Below are 17,257 nucleotides of genomic sequence, written 5' to 3'. Positions count from 1 at the left end.
GTAGTCACTAGTCCCTAATTACATCAGCTAATGAAGTCAAACTACAGCTAGTTGATCTTGTCAACACTATGTGGTAGGAAAACTGAAGTGCCACAGACTACTGCCAGGCAGGGAAGGCATTAGCTCTATGCTCAGGCATACTGTTGTGGGGTGGGAGGGGAAGTAGGGAGGTGACAGAGTCGACTTCCAGCTCAGCCTTGATGAAAATGTGTGTCAGAGAATGGGTTTCCCTTGGTAGTTTGCTGGAAGAGGATTAAATATTGACAAATTTTCTTAGATCATCCTTTCCCTTTAACTTTGGCTAGGAAAAAGCTCTTCTTGGAGTTTTTCCTGTGCTGCTGGCCTTTCCAGGTTGGAAGCTTCTGCAACATGCTGTCCAGGATGCATGGGAGACCATACAGACACCTAAAGAACTCATCTTCTTGTCATTTCTAAAGTCCCCAGACTGCCCACCACCTCTTTCCACTTTTCTGAGTCTTCCTATACTTGTTTGTTTTATTACTTCCAGGGGGTCCCGGCTGTAAGAGGGTGGATGGGATGAATGGACTTCTTCATCTTGCAAAACACAAAGTCTCTGGCCCACTCACTTTTGTTCATCTTACTTTGCTATTTTATACTGTTTCCACCTTCCCTTTCCTAATGCCTACTGTGTTGGTCAGGTTATTGCTATTTCAACTTTATTTTTTCTATTATTTCAGAAGTTCCATACTTGTATCATTCCTTAATGTTTATTTCTCTTACCTGTAATCTGTCACATATTTTTTTTTTTTTTTTACAAACCGTCCCTCCACAAAAGACACTGTTGTGTCTTTAACCTTCAATCTTTAATCTTCAATCTTCCACTAAGACAAAACCTTTAAAATAATTTCACTGTCCCTGCCTTTCAATGGACAAACATATCAGCACCCATGTGCCCAAGGAAGCATAAAACAGGGAGTAAAATTAAGTTCCTGAGAATAAACCATTCTAGTGGGGAACAGAAAAATATGTATGTACTATTATGTATCTACCCCATAAGATGGGGGGTTGTTATACATAGGAGACCAACATGGAAGAAGTTTAGTAAGCTAGACAGAGACAGGAGGTACAGTCAGAATGACTGCCAGTACTACAGACATAAAGCCTTGTAGGCCAGAGTAAGAACATTAAAATGTAGAATGGGATCTACATGCTAAGTGAGCAGCAGAACGACATGACCTAGTGACTTACTCATTCTGGCTATTGGGTCAAGAGTGAAGTGAGAGCACCCACCATTCAGAAAGCTTGCAACTAATATTGGTGGCCTGGGATGGCGACAACAAGGATGATTACAAGTGGCAGTTTCAGACCTTAGTTTGAAGGCAGAACCAACAGAATTCATTAATGGAGTGAATATGAGAAATTGAAGATCACGGACAGCTCCAGGGTTCTGGGCCTCAGTTACTGAGTAAATTATGATGCATTTATAGGATGGGGGTACACTGGTGACGGGCAGATGTGGAGGAAGAAAGCCATCAAGAGTTTAGTTTTTTATATACTAGACACCTACAAGGAGATCAATGTAGGCCACTAGAAGTGCAAGTCTAGACTTCTGGGAAATCCAAGACCAGAGATCAATTAAGAAGACTGCCCACAAAGAGGAGAGGAGGATTGGGCCTGAGGCAAGGAGAGGAATCAATTGAGCAAACAGAAAGGGTTTCTGTGACACAGGAGAATAAAGCGTCCTGGACTCAGTGCAGAAACGTTTTCAAGAAGGAAAGAGTAATATCATGGTGTCAAATGCTCAGAGTAAGTTGTTATCGAAACCTCCAGAATGTTTTTTTTTCCTCTCCTCATATTTGCCCTTTGCACCTCCTAGAAACCAAATCTAAGAGTCTCTGTGTCCCTAGGGACTTTGGGGACTCTCACCTCCTCTTTCCTACATGCCACACAATGATATTGCAGCAACTTACAGCAATTTGAAAGTAACAAAAGGCTGGAAGAATGATTAAGTGGAGTTGACACCCAATAACTTTTTTTTTTCCTCTCAGCTTGGACTCCAGTCGTCTGCTAAAAGAGACCAGAGTAAAGTGGAATAGGAATTGCCATGTTCATGAACAGAAGAATCACTCTATCAAGGACAAGTGAAAGCACAGGAGAACAATTTCAAAGAACCAGCTTTAGCTGGAAACCATACACTTGTAGAGAATACCAGAGACTGACTCAAATTACTCTAGCCTTTTACCAACAAACTGCCGAGGGCTGGAAAGCCCAACACCACATTGCCCAGCACTCTTGCTACCGGTGTTCTGGACTGGACTTACAGTGTGTCAATCAGATCATGATAAACATGAATCCTACACAATATAAACCTGGATGATACAAATGCATTACAACTGAATCTTAATCAAGTAGAGCAAAAACAAGCATGGACATTTCCATCACACTGCTATGGGTGGCAACCAAGGCAGATGACCTGGGGTCAGGAGCTTGGCAGCAGCATCAACTTCAACCATGAGCTTCCAGAGCAGGCTGGCCCATCAGCTCCCCAGGCAGCCAGGTTCTGCAGGGGGGATATGGGCGTTGCCCTTGGCAGGTCAAGCTAGACTAGGTCTTTAAGCCCCACAACAATTCAGCAAGACACTTAATTCCCTGCCATAAATCCCTTTGTGGGGTGTTTTTTTTTTTTTTTTTCGTGTTTATTTTTGAGAAACAGAGTGTGAGTAGGGGAGGGACCAAGAGAGAAGCAAATACAGAATCCCCAAGCAGGCTCCAGGCTCTGAGCTGTCAGCACAGAACCCAATGCGGGGCTCCAACTCACGAACAGTGAGATCATGACCTGAGCCAAAGTCGTCCACCCAACCGAGCCACCCAGGCGGCCCAATCCCTTTGTGTTTAAAGTAGGAAGAATTAGATCCTGTTCTCTACAGAACTGAAATCCAAGCAATAAAAACAATAATCTTCAAAGCTGTCCTAATTTATGCAAAAGTACTGAGCAATATGGCCACAAGAGCAGACAAAGAGAGGAGTTTATGTGACATTAGGAACAGGCATGACAGGTTAAAAAACAGAGGCTGAGACATTCATTAACATGATGAAAGTTCAGGGTACTGATTTAAGAGTTAGAGAGGACCCTGGAATCCAGGCTGAGTACAGAAAGAAAGCAAGCCACCACCTAACCACAAGTCAGAGATAACAAAACACAGGAAAATGCACAGGAGCCCAAATACAGGCAGGCAGACCCAAACTCAGAACATCCCACAGCTGCAATAAAGATGCTTCTTTGACCTCTCTGAAGGGTAACATACAGTTATGAAATGTAACGAGTATCTTCCCAAATTCTCCTTTCACATGATCCCAGAAGTGTGTGGACTCTGCAGAAATAAGAAATTCCAGATATTTCACAAATAGATTTTGAACACCATAATCTGGGCAATAACTGGTCCCATCAGCTCTCTGCCTTTGGGCTTCATTAGGAGTCAGGTGCCCCCAAAGTAGCAGAACCATAGGAAGCACACTAATTTCTAATTTATTAAGAGATCTGAACTCATTTACAGTGTACCTGTGAAAACACCAAAGTCAAATACATAGCCTGAAGTAAGTGGTCTCTTCCTTTCTTGGCAATGTCCTGACAATAGGTTAGGACAGACTGAAAGGAAGAGCTTTTCTAGACAATGAAACTCATTTCCCAGGCTCAATTTAGCCTTCAATTCTAATCAGTGGTAATGTCAAAGTGGCAAGCTAAGTAGCTGTTTGACTTAAAAATATTGTTTAGGCACCTTCAATGATATGAAAATCATTAAAAAATTTGGCAGATTTACCAAGAATACTTCATGTAACTACTCTTGGGAGGAGGGGGAGTTATTTGGAAATAGGAGCACCTGTCCAGATGGTTGTCAGAACCTTTAAAAGTACTACTGTCTCCTATAGCATATTATAGCATTCCTAGAAACTGTTCCAACTTCTAACATTAAATTATGAAATGCAGAATCTTTCTAGGGCCCAGAAATATAATAATTCTAAAATAAACAGCAGGCCATTTACATATATTATAATGGAAACAAAATTTGCTTTTCTAAATAGATAATAGATTCCATTATCATTCATTTATAATTACTCTGACTTCACTCTGAAGAGTTATTACTTATTAGAAATGTGAAGGAGGCCAATTTTTAAGTTCTTGAATCCTACTGAACCATATCCCTTTTTCCCCACAAAATAAGAATTTCTATCTACATAAGATATAACACCAGAATAACAGGAATAATGTGAGAACAATTTACAGCGCTGACATTAAAGGATGGAGCCCTGCTAGGATTAATCTGTATAGCTCTAGTCATACTTATCAGTAAGCCATGCCCTGTACATTAATTATCTGAGGAAAAAGTGAGGAAATTTAAAACTACAATAAAGAAAAAATTTTAACTTTCTCTGTATAACCAAAAATAAATCTGTTTAAATCTCAAGAAAATCTCAATTATCAATTAGTGGCAAAAATTTTAGAGATACTAAGTTTTAAGATGGATAAGGTACTTTTGGGTTTTTTTAAATTTTTTTTTAATTTTTTTTTTTTTTTTTTTTTTTTTTGAGAAACAGAGCATGAGCAGGGGAGGGGCAGAAAGAGGGAGACACAGAATCCAAATCAGGCTCCGGGCTCTAAGCTGTCAGCACAGAGCCCGACGCAGGGCTCAAACTCACAGACCATGAAATCGTGACTTTGGCCGAAGTCAGACATTTAACCAACTGTGCCACGCAGGCGCCCCAATAAGGTATTTTTCAACCTGCAATAAACTAATCACCATCTTCTTAGCCTAGAAAATAAGCTTAATGCTAATAAGGCACAAGAAGGCTACATTCTTAACCTGCAAAAGTAGATTTTTGTACCTCTAATGTATGCATTAACAAGTGTTTTATCATAAATATGCAAAACTACATAGCAAGGCCCTATTATAAAAGCTAGATTTTATTAAAATACCTTTAAACCGGGGCGCCTCGGTGGCTTAGTCGGTTAAGCGTCCGACTTTCGCTCAGGTCATGATCTCACGGTTCGTGGGTTCGAGCCCCGCATCGGGCTCTGTGCTGACTGCCAGCTCTGAGCCTGGAGCCTGTTTCAGTCTGTGACTCCCTCTCTCTCTGACCCTCCCCTGCTCACGCTGTCTCTCTCTCTCTCTCTCTCTCTCCTAGAAATAAATAAAAAACATAAAAAAAAAAAAATACCTTTAAACCTATTTCCAAGTAAAATATCTAAAAGTCAACTCATTGCCACTGCCTTAAAATAAGCTGCAAACAAAGATCACCTTCAAGGAATGAGTGGTTGAGATGAGAAACATGCGGCCTACAGATAACCTGACGGACCCAGTATCCAATAAAAAAGATTTTTCATCAGGCAAATTCATCATCAAAAACTTATGTTCAGATAGGATACTAACAGTGCAAGCAAAGAAAAAAATTATAAACTGTTCTTCATCGAAATTAAAAATTCTGTTTAAGAACAGAATTGAGAAAGTGAAAAAACAACCCAGAGAATATCCAGAAATCATATACCTGATTCAAGAGTTGTATCCAGCATATATAAAGACCTATCACAACTCAAAAATAAAAATGAGCAAAGGATCTGAATACATATTTTTCCACAAATATGCAAATTGCCTATAAGCACCTAAAAAAGATGCTCAATATTATTCACAATCAAAGAAATGCAAAGCAAAACCACAACGAGGTACTACTCCATACCTATAAGGATGCTTATAATTTAAAAAAAAATTTAAGGAAAACAAGTATCGGAAAAGATGTAGAGAAACTTGTACTCTTACTGTACACTACTGGTGGGAATATAAAATAATGCACTTTGAAAACAGTCTGACAGTTCTCAAATGCTTAAACATATTTATCAAATGACCCAACAATTCCACCTCTAGGTATTCACCAGGAGAAATGATAACCTACCTTCCCACAAAAAGTTGTAAATGTCAGCATTATTCAAAGCCACCAAAAGTGCAAACAACAGAATGTCTGTGACCAACTGTTGGATATAATGTGATCTATCCATGCAATGGAATACCACACAGCCATTAAAAAAAAAAAAAAAAAAAAAAAGAATCAAGTACTGATAGACTTTACAAGGTGAATGGACCTTGAAAACAGGATGCCAAGTGAAAGAAGCCATATGCAAAAGAGCCACAAAAGGCCAAACTATATTTACATGAAATGCCCAGAATAAGCAAATCTATGGAGACCAAAAGTAGATCAGTGGCTAATCTAACAAACCACTAATCAGATTAGGGGTTGAACTAATGGATGGAGTATAGTTAAGGAGTGTGAGCCTTCTTTTGTGGTAGTGAAAATGTTATAAAATTGTGTTCATTTAATAATGAACAACTCTAAATTGCACAACTCAGAATACAAACGTTACTGAATTTTACATTTTGGATGAGTGAATATATCTAAATAAAATTGTTCAATAAAACAGAATACAAACAAGGGGCTTGTTTCCCTCGAAGGAGGCAAAATGAGAAGAATATTAATCTGTTTCTCTCCCCAAAGCCATAAGAAGAGTGCCTCATGAAGGAACTCCCAAAGGTATGGGAGTAGAGAACCTGAGCCTACATGAGTACCAACCAGTGACCACAACATGCAAATACGGCTCATACACAGAAATTATTTTTCAAACATAAGTTTGTCATTAACAAAATGGGACGTTAAATGCAAAAACTTAATATTCATTGGTTTAAAAACATATTTACTTTAATGCGAAGCAGCACCAAAAGAGGGAGTAAACAGCATTCATGAACAGAATCAGTTTAAAGACCTTTTGTGTGGGTAACTGAACACTACTGATATGGTGAGATGTAGAAATCCCATAATAGACTTACCATGCCTTAAGTTTACTTTAGGTTGTTTTTTTGTTTTGGTTTGGTTTTTTTTTGCACAAGACAATGTCATGCTACACATACAAAGAGGTTTACTGCATCATCATTTCTAATAACCATAAAGAAAAACAGCCTACAAGTCCATCCAAGACTGGCTGTGCCAATTACAGTAGACCTGGAATACTACCTAGTGAGTAAACAAAGGAGATCTGTGTGCACCTCTGGAAAGATCTCTGAGACACATCCAAGAAAAAGCAATAGACAATAAAGAATATATGCTCTGATTTGTGTAATTTTTCTTAAATATACATATGGGGAGCTCAGTTGGTTAAGGGTCTGACCCTTCATTTCAACTGAGGTCCATGATCTCATGGTTCAGGAGATCAAGCCCTGTGTTGAGCTCCAAGCTGAACATGGAGCCTGCTCAGGATTCTCTCCCCACCTCTCACTGGGCCCCTTCCCCAGGTGCATGTGCGTTCTCTCAAAATGCATTTTTAATTTTTAAAAATAAAACATACATATATGCCAGCAATATAAACAGTTGTAACCAGCATATATTTGAGTATTAGAAAAATACACATAAAAAATGTAATAATTATCTTTGGGTAGAATGATTGAGGAAAGGATACCTTTATATAACATAGTTTCCCGTTTATTTTACCATATTGTTGTTCTTTTTATAAATACATTATTAAACCATACTGCCCTTCTTTCTGTGTAAAGTTTGGGGTATGGCTTCCAACACCAGCAATTTAGATCACTTAAACTAGGATGTTAGCATGATCTAAAATGAAATCATTATCATTTACAAGCAACTTCAAGATCTATGCCTAAAAGCAAGTTCAAAAAGGTCATAAATGTAGACTTAAAATAGGCCTGATTCTGTTTTAGAATATATTATCACACATTTCAAGTAATTCCAATACAGTAATCAGACTGGATGAAGTGAAAACATTTAAAAACATCTTGTTAATTGTTCTAGAAGACATCTCTATTCAACAGTTATAATATTTCAACTATATATTTCCACACTGTTCTTCCCATTTTAAGAATGTTCAACATGTATAGAATAATGCCATGCTAGTAACAACATGTTAAAGGGGGCAGTCCTAATTTGAGTGTGTTCTACATATTAACCTAATTTCACTGCCTCTAAAGGAACAAATAGGTATAAACTATTATCACCTTTTTACATATGCATAGTGATCAGGTGTGAAAATACACAGTATATCATTCAACATATAAAAAAATAATCATTATAGATACAAAAGTCCTTAGGGTTAGAAGTTACAAAATGCAGACTTCTCCAGGTTTTAGAAGGGTAATAATACAACATTACATAACATCCCATGGAGTACTGGAAAATACACTGTAATCAAACACATTACTATTTCCGCAAAGAATTGTATGAATATTCACACCAAGTGGAATAAATAAAGACATCTGTTCAGGTCAAGTTTTGCTTCCAAATGAGTTATGAAAAATATTTCATAATTTTTTTTTTTTTTTGAAACTATAAGTATGGGATTGTGGGCCTATACTGGGCAGCTTTCTTAATGGAGAAACATTTTTTTCTACTGAAGAGTATTTTCCTATACAGCAAAATCACTTTAAATATCAAAATTAAATCCTGGTTTGGAGAAACAGATATGTAGAGTAAAACCTAAAAAGATTATCTCAGGGTTTCCCAGATAACCAGAAGCACCATTTGCACCACATAAAAAAAAATCACTTGCTTTCATCAGAAAGTATAAAAACAGGGGCGCCTGGGTGGCTTAGTCGGTTAAGCGTCCGACTTTCGCTTAGGTCATGATCTCGCAGTTCGTGGGTTCGAGCCCCGCGTCGGGCTCTGTGCTGACTGCCAGCTCAGAGCCTGGAGCCTGTTTCAGTCTGTGACTCCCTCTCTCTCTGACCCTCCCCTGCTCACGCTGTCTCTCTCTCTCTCCTAGAAATAAATAAAAAAAAAAAAAACCATTAAAAAAAGAAAGTATAAAAACAACATCAGTAAACATATGAGAAGCCAGAGAAGAGATAGTTTATTGCTAATTAGTAGCTTCTTCGTGATTCCTGAAGCCCTTCCACATGACACATTTTCAGATGGTTGTCACCCTTCACCACTCTCTTAGCTGGTTCGTTTTCTCCCAACTAGCAATCTCCACCCACCTCCTTCAACCTTTCCCTGTATGACACTATTCCCTAATTTCACCACACTGGTCTCTCTCTCCTGGAAATGCTCATTTGTCAGTGTCCTCAAATTGTCACACCCAGAACCAACTGCTGCAGATGTTATATGGCCAGCACAAAGTCTAGTTACTTTCCTGGAACTGAACCTTATTTTATATCTAACATCTTAAGATTATTAAACCTAAGTGCTACATCACACTAATGTAATTGGTATAAAACCAGAAAAAATCAACTAACTAGTAAAATGTATAACCACTTTGTACCCAAAATACATATATAAAAGGATACTCATTCTCAGTAGTAAGGGTTTATTTATGAAAAAACATAAATAAAAATGAGATACTGAAAATTTAATACAGATTAAATGAGAGTTTGTCTGGAATTTGCTTCACAATAAATGGGAGGTAGGGAAATAGGTATGATACAGATGAAAAAGATTCACCACGAGCAGAAATTACTGAAATTGAGTGATGAGTACATATTCCACCACTACATATGTTTACATTTTTCTTAAGTTAAAACAGTAATAAATGAAAGAAAGAGGGGAGCTATTAGTTTGCATATTTCTGATTTGCAATCATTTTTTTTTTAAATGGCAAAGCGGCGCTGGGAAGAAGATGCAGAAATGAGGATTTAGCACAGATGTAAAAAGTAACACATACTACCTTTCTGAACCTCAGCCTGGTTATAAAAACAAAACAGATAACACTCTATGACCCGGCTGCAGTGACTACCAGACAGGAAAGAAACATGCATACCTCACCATATTCAGCATCCAGTGAAAATAATGTTTCATGTCCATATTTATAGATTTGGAAACAGACAGATTGTTGAGTGAAAGATTACAGAACAGCATACAAGGTGATCCTACTTCATTGGGCATGTATCCTTTTATATACATCACTCACACACACACACACACACACACACACACACTTCTGGAAACTGGTTCACCAAGATGTTAACATCTTGTTTTTCTCTAGAGAGAGAGATTTCTATTGATTCGTACTTTCTTTATGCTTTTCTATACAAGTCTTAATGAAAAAGTACCATTTCTATAAAACCAAATCCATTAAGATGGAAAAAAACCATCTTACTGAAGCTACACTAAGAGATATTATACACACACACGTGCACCTAACTAGAATTCTGCCTTTTTCTCTGGTTGGCTCTTTCCCACCATGAGAGTGTCTATGGGTACAGCCAGTGAGATGGTCTTTCCTAGGCCTCCCTAAGGAAGGAGATTTGCTCCATGCACCTAGTCACGGTCTCTTAAAGCCTGCTGCTTTGACTGCAACAACTCATAAGATTTTCCCATTCATGAAAAATTAGCTGACCAAAAGCTCAAAATCGAGAAATCAAAGAGGTCTGATTATAAGACATTATTCACCAATTGTTCTAGTGTTCTTTTGCAGATATAAAAATAACTGTATTGGGGCACCTAGGTGGCTCAGTCGGTTAAGCGTCCGACTTCGGCTGAGGTCATGATCTCATGGTTTATGAGTTCAAGCCCCACATGGGGCTCTGTGCTGACCGCTAGCTCGGATCCCAGAGCCTGCTTCTGATTCTGTGTTTCCCTTTCCCTGACCCTCCCCTGCTCACACTCTCTCTCTCTCTCTCTCAGAAATAAATAAAACATTAAAAAAAGTTTTTTTTAAATAACTATTATATAGCAATGTTAATTTTACACAAGAAGGTGGTTTATTTTGTAGATATGCACTCTAATCCCCCAGGACAGTTCCTATGATGGAATTACTTTTATTTCTATCGTCTATAATTAAAATCACTTTGGTTCCTGGGAATCAAGATTAAAAACACTTCCTCACATGCCTACTATAATAAAAAGCATTTTTTTAAATATTTTTATTTATTTCTAGGAGAGAGAGAGAGACAGCATGAGCGGGGAGGGTCACAGAGAGAGGGAGATACAGACTCCGAAATAGGCTCCAGGCTCTGAGCTGGCTGTCAGCACAGAGGCCAACGCGGGGCCCGAACCCACGAACTGCGAGATCATGACCCAAGCGAAAGTCGGACGCCTAACCGACTAAGCCACCCAGGCGCCCCAATAAAAAGCATTTTTAAGTGCAAGGCCTAGATTCTCACTAAAAAAATTTTTTTTAATATTTATTTTTGAAAGAGACACAGAGAGACAGAGTATGAGCAGGAGAGGGGCAGAAAGAGAGGGAGACACAGAATCCGAAGCAGGCTCCAGGTTCTGAGGTGTTAGCACAGAGCCTGATGTGCAGCTTGAACTCATGAATTGGGAGATCACGACCTGAGCCGAAGTCAGAAGCTTAACCAACTGAGCCACTCAGGCACCCCTAAATTCTCATTTTAAATGCCTCCCTATTTTTCTCTGTTTTTGTAGTGTTGTTCAAGTATTTATGAAAATCAAAAGTAAAATTACTTATGTTTGAATGTATGAAACAATCCATGACGTTAGAGAAATACAGAGCAATAGGTTAAGATGCTACATATATAAAGATTAGGATGCTATATACAAAAGGTCAGGATCCCTAGAACACATGTAATTAGAAAAAAAAAGGCTACTGATACTTAGTTCATGAATGCTTGTGTATCAGTACTTGTGATAGGGTCTACTGTTTGGAGATCTAGAATTTTTCCATTAGAGCACTATGTCAGAATCTGTTTTCAGATGGGCCTGTGAAACTCATGCATCACCACCAAAAATTAGGTAGAGAAATTTAAGAAGCTGTCCTTTCAGTCTAGGATTTTCCTTCTCAGTCTAGGATTTTTTGTTGTTGTTACTGTTGTTCACAGTGATGATAAAACACCATTCCCGAGACCCACAACTAATAGTGTTCCAGCATGTCTACCACATTACATGGGGCTGGAATCGTTTCCTAAAGCTTCTTCTCTGTGAAAAAAGTGTGACATGGAAAGCTTGCCATTTGTTACAACAGAAAAATTAAGAAGGGAAAAACAACCTCCTTCCTAATGTTTGACCGTTAAGAACTTTCAAACACACTGACTCTGAAATCTTGTCCTTTACTTTTGACTGGGCACAGGTTTAATGAAATTATATGAGAACGACTAAAAATTCTAGTCTTAAAATATAAAAACCTACAACCACCTCAAATTGACCCCAGTAAGATGACTTTCCTAAAGAATTTTTGTAGTTTGTTTCATAGCACAAGAGGTTACTACTGTGTTGAGTGCAAAACCCATTTTTGTAACTAAAAGTTAGACAACTGGGAGTTTAGTTCCTATTACCAAGAAGATAATCTAGCCCCTCATCACCTTTGATTACTACATCTCATCCTCTATAATAAATGCACTCCAAGAGCTACCTCCTAACTACTCTTGTCACATGCCCCAAAAGTTTTAAAGATTATCCTTTTATACCTGTACCTTAAATTAAAATAATAAAAGCAGTTTTTTTTTTAACAAAGGATTAAATACGCTAAAGCTTTATCAAATGAACGGGCAAACAAAATTCTTTCAAAGGGGTCATAGAATAGGCAGGCTTCTGCAGTACTGGCAATCATTCTAATGGTTTTAGAGATATTAATTACATGCATTATGTTCCATTTGTAAAAATTTATCAATATTTATGTACCTTTCTGTAGGTCTATTTCAATAAGAAGTTTACTTTTAAAAAATCTGCTTATAATCAGAACAATCAGTGATTTCTAATGAATCCGGTTTCTCTAGAATAACACATACCAGATTTCATTGAGTACTAACAGTCCATTTAAACTCATTTCTCTTAAGCTTATTTCAGCATTTTGAGATACATAACATGATTTAAACCCTTGTCACATATGCAGGAACATGAGACTAAGGGACTTGAAAACAGGTCATATAAACCCTAAAGTTAAATAAAAGCAAGGAAAGACACACTTTCATGGCTAAAGCAGGACCTTTACCCAACCTGACTAAGCATCACTCAGCACAGCAGAAGACTTCCAAATGTCCCACCCCTAACTATAGAACCTGTGATTATGAGGACATCACTCCTGGGATGATGCTATATCATACAGCACATGTGACCTTCAGATATGGTTATTATCCTAATGAACCTGATCTGAACAAATGAGCCCTTATAAGCAGAGTTTCTCTGACTGAAGGCAGAAGTAGCCAGAGATTTTTCAAAGCATGTCAAGAATCTGATGTGCTGTTGCTGGTTTGAAAATAGAGGGGCTACATGAGAAGGAAGACAAGTGGCCCCTAGAAGCACAGAGTAGTGCCTCCCTCCCCACTTAGAGCCAATGAGATATCATTCCTACAACCACAAGAAAGTGAACTTGACGAATAAGCTTGAAGTGGATTTTTCTCTAACATCTCTGTATAGATTATGATCCACCCAAATGCTGGTCCACATTAACCATATATTTTCTTCCTACCTTTTACGGCAAGCTCTGGAAATTCAATAAGCACAGGCATAAATGGTGATAAATGAAAAACAATTATACAATGTTTTCATTCATACAATGTATTCACTCATTCAACAAGCATTTATTGGGTTCCTTTTGTATACTGGGCACTGTGCCAGGTGCAAGGATTATGTCAAGGCATAAAATAATCTTTGAAGTTATCAGACTAGCTTAAGAGACTCTTCTAATAAAGATGAAGGCACAGAGACGCAGATGCACAGGGGACTATGGAAACTGTGGAGGACAGAGAAATCAGAAAAGGCTCTAAGAGGGCAGTGATACCTGAACATCCCTCAACAAATGACCTGAAGTTCGCCTGGCCACGTGTGGGGTGGGAAAGAAGGCTAGGAGGCAGTATTCAGAGCTAAAGCAACCTGCAAAACAAAGCCAAGGTGACAAAACAGAATACAGTATGTTGAGGAGAAGGGAGCAATAAAGTAGAACTACCAGCAATTCATTGTTTCAAGAGTGCCAAGTGAAAGCAGTGAACACATTCCACTGTAGAGGAAAACAAGGCTCAGATTATGAAGATCCCTGAATGCTACAGTTAAGAGCCATTATAAGCAGAGATTCATGGGGACACTTCTGTTTTGGAAGCTGTATGGGGGATGGACGTGACCAGAAACATAGGCAGAAAATTCAGTCACAATGAGGACAGGTTGAAAAATATTTAAAGGAGGAAAATAATCCATTTAAAGGAGGACTGCAAATCTGACTAACTGGATAGTGGCAGGGGGAGGGGGCAAGAGTCAAGAAAGGAAGAGGCAGACTCAAGAGGAGTCTCAGGTTTCCAGCTCAGGTGACTCAACAGATGCTGGTGACACCAAGAGATAGAAAATGCAGGCTGAAACCAGACTAGGTTACAGAAGAACAGGAAACAGGTTGGAAAGGTGTTTAGAGATGTCTTAAGGCTGGAGAGATTTTAATGCTAGGCTCAACCTGGTAAGCTCTGGAGCGCTAAATAAAGTTTCTAAGAACAAAAAGGTAGACTCTCAGGTATTCTCTGAAAAAGCTGTTAATCATTATAACCCACACAGTAGGTGAGGTCCACATTTTAAATGGGGCCCAGCAAGTGATGAGGAAGGTACACAAAAGCAGGGTCTGAGTAACATTTTTTAGTCATCAGGAAAAGAAAAATGTTTTCTTCCACAAACACAAATGCTCACTATAGGTCAGATAGAGCACTAGATGATGCAATGAAAATTGTGGCTTGTGGGGTATTTGAGGTCTTTCTGGGATAAATTACACCCAAAGCTCGGATCAGGGGCTGGAGTGAGGAGATACAGATGAAGGCATCCATTTAGGAATGATAGTGGACAGAGAGTAGGTGAAATTACAAGAAGAAAAGGCCAGAGATGAAACCCTAGGGAACATCTACACTTAACGGGGTAACAAGGAAGAGGAAGAAACAACATAAAACCTTACACGTTAATTCATGCAAGACATTCAGCTACAATTAATTGAGCATGAAAGAAGTTCAAGTCTCTGGGAAAAACACTCTGGGAAAAACAGAGCATCTGTATGGTACAACAGAAGAGCTTACACAGACATAATAACACTAGATGACACTCTGTGCACTAAAGCAAACTTGCCACAAAAAAAGCTATGGGAGATGGGTACTATTCTAGTTTAGGTGAATTAGGGAAGATTTCATAAAGGAAAACGTATCCAAGTTGATCCTTAAGAGACAGAAAGGAATGTACACACAGACAGTAAGGTAAAAGAATAAAGGGAAATTATAACCAATGCCAAAGGTGGACTTTTACATGTATTTGAGTCATTCTTTGCAACTACTCTCATTTGTAAAAGAAAAGGATAATCAAAATGTTGAGTGTAGTTAAGACAGTGGGTTCTGGCAACAAACAGACATTCTTCCTCAGTTTGGTGCAGGTGCTTCTCAGTGTTTTCTATGATCAAGAATCGAAATCCAAAGTGCATATTCACTTAATGTTTAGATTTTCACTTGAAAATAATAGATCCATTTGTATGAAGTATAACAATCATCTCCTGTAAAACACTCAGGAGTACCCATATCTGAGGCAGCCACTCTCCTTGGTGAACCGTAACTCTGACACTATTCAGCAGTCCTCACAGGAATAAAGAAACGTTAAAATGTAATCAGAACACAAAAGAAAAACTCCAGGTAAGGATAAGTGAGTTTCTGCTTTCAAAGAGATCATATTTAAGATTACGGGCTTTTGCTGGGGCACCTGGGTGGCTCAGTCGGTTAAGTGTCTGACTTAGGCTCAGGTCATGATCTCATAGTTCATGGGCTCGAGCCCCACGTCGGGCTCTGTGCTGACAGCTAGCTCAGAGCCTAGAGCCTGTCTATGGATTCTGTATATCTCTCTGATCCTCCCCTGCTCTCACTGTCTCTGACTCTCAAAAAATAAATAAAAAAAAAATTAAGATTATGGGCTTTTACAAAGAATAAAAATAAGTTTATGGGCCTTTGCTGCAGTAATTTCACCTCTAAAAAATCTATCACACAGATAAACCAGCACAAATGTGAAAATACCCACATGTAGGGTTATTCAATATGGACTATCTGGAACAGTACAAGACTAAAAGTAAGCCAAACTGGAGACTGATGGCATAAACTTGGTATAGCAGTATAACGAGGTACTGTGCAAAGAGAGTACATGGAGGAGTGGAGGGAGAGAATACAGAGAGAGACTTCCAGATTATATTAGTAGTTAAAAAAATCTCAAGTTACATAAAACTGTAATATGTTACCTTTTATATATGACTGGGAGGAAATGAAGATGTTTGCATATTCACACTTGTATTTGCAAAATCAATAGGGGAAAAATAAGAAACTAATAACAGAATGGGAGAAAACATGCAAATCATGTATCTGAAAAGGGCTTAGTATCCACAATATATGAAGAATTCTTCTAACTCAAAGTGCAATTTAAAGAGGAGCAAAGAACATGAAGAGACCTTTCTCTAGGGGTGCGTAGGTGGCTCAGTTGGTTAAGCGTCAAACTCTTGGTTTTAGCTCAGGTCATGATCTCACGGGTTCTTGAGTTTAAGCCCTACATCAGGCCCCATGCTGCTTAGGATTCTCTTCCACTCCCTCTCCCTGCCCCACCCCTTCTTGTGTTCATGCTCAAGTTCTCTCTTTCTCTCTCAAAATAAACTTTAAGAAAGAGACATTTCTCCCAAAAATTCACAAATGCTCAATGATCATATTAAAAGATGTTCATCATTGCTCATTAGGGAAATACAAATCAAAACCACAATGAGATACTACTTCATATCAATACAACTAAAATTAATTTTTAGAACAAAGAAAATAGCAAGTGTTGATAAGGATGCAAAAAACAAATTCTCAGAAAAAAATTATATTTTTCATACATTGCTGGTAGGAAAAAAAAAATCAATCAGCCACTGTGGAAAACAATTAGCCAATTACTAAAAAAGTTAAACCAAGAATTATCATATGAACTAGTAATTCCACCCCTAGGCACATACTCCAGGTAAGTACTCATACAAATACATATATACACATTTTCAAAGCTGCATTATTTCTAACAGCCAAAAGGTAGAACAATGCAAAAATCCATCAATGGAAGAATGGATTTAAAAAAAAAGGAACCTGCGGCATATTACACAATGCAATAATTAACCATAAATAAATATAGGAGGTACTGATACATGGGACATGGATGAAGCTAGAAAACACTGTGAAGTGGAAGAAGCCAGACACAAAAGGTCTCCTACTGTATGATTCCACTTATATGAAATGTCCAGAACAGGTAAATCCATACAAACAGAATGCAGATTAGGGTTGCCAGGGACCGGAAGGGGGAGGGAAGAAGAGAGTGTGAGTGCTTTATGGGTACA

This window comes from Hyaena hyaena, unplaced genomic scaffold, assembly GCF_003009895.1.
Source record: "Hyaena hyaena isolate Hyena2069 unplaced genomic scaffold, ASM300989v1 scaffold_20, whole genome shotgun sequence".
Classification (NCBI taxonomy): Eukaryota; Metazoa; Chordata; class Mammalia; order Carnivora; family Hyaenidae; genus Hyaena; species Hyaena hyaena.
The sequence above is the reverse complement of the archived record's forward strand: the minus strand, read 5'-3'. Positions refer to the sequence as shown.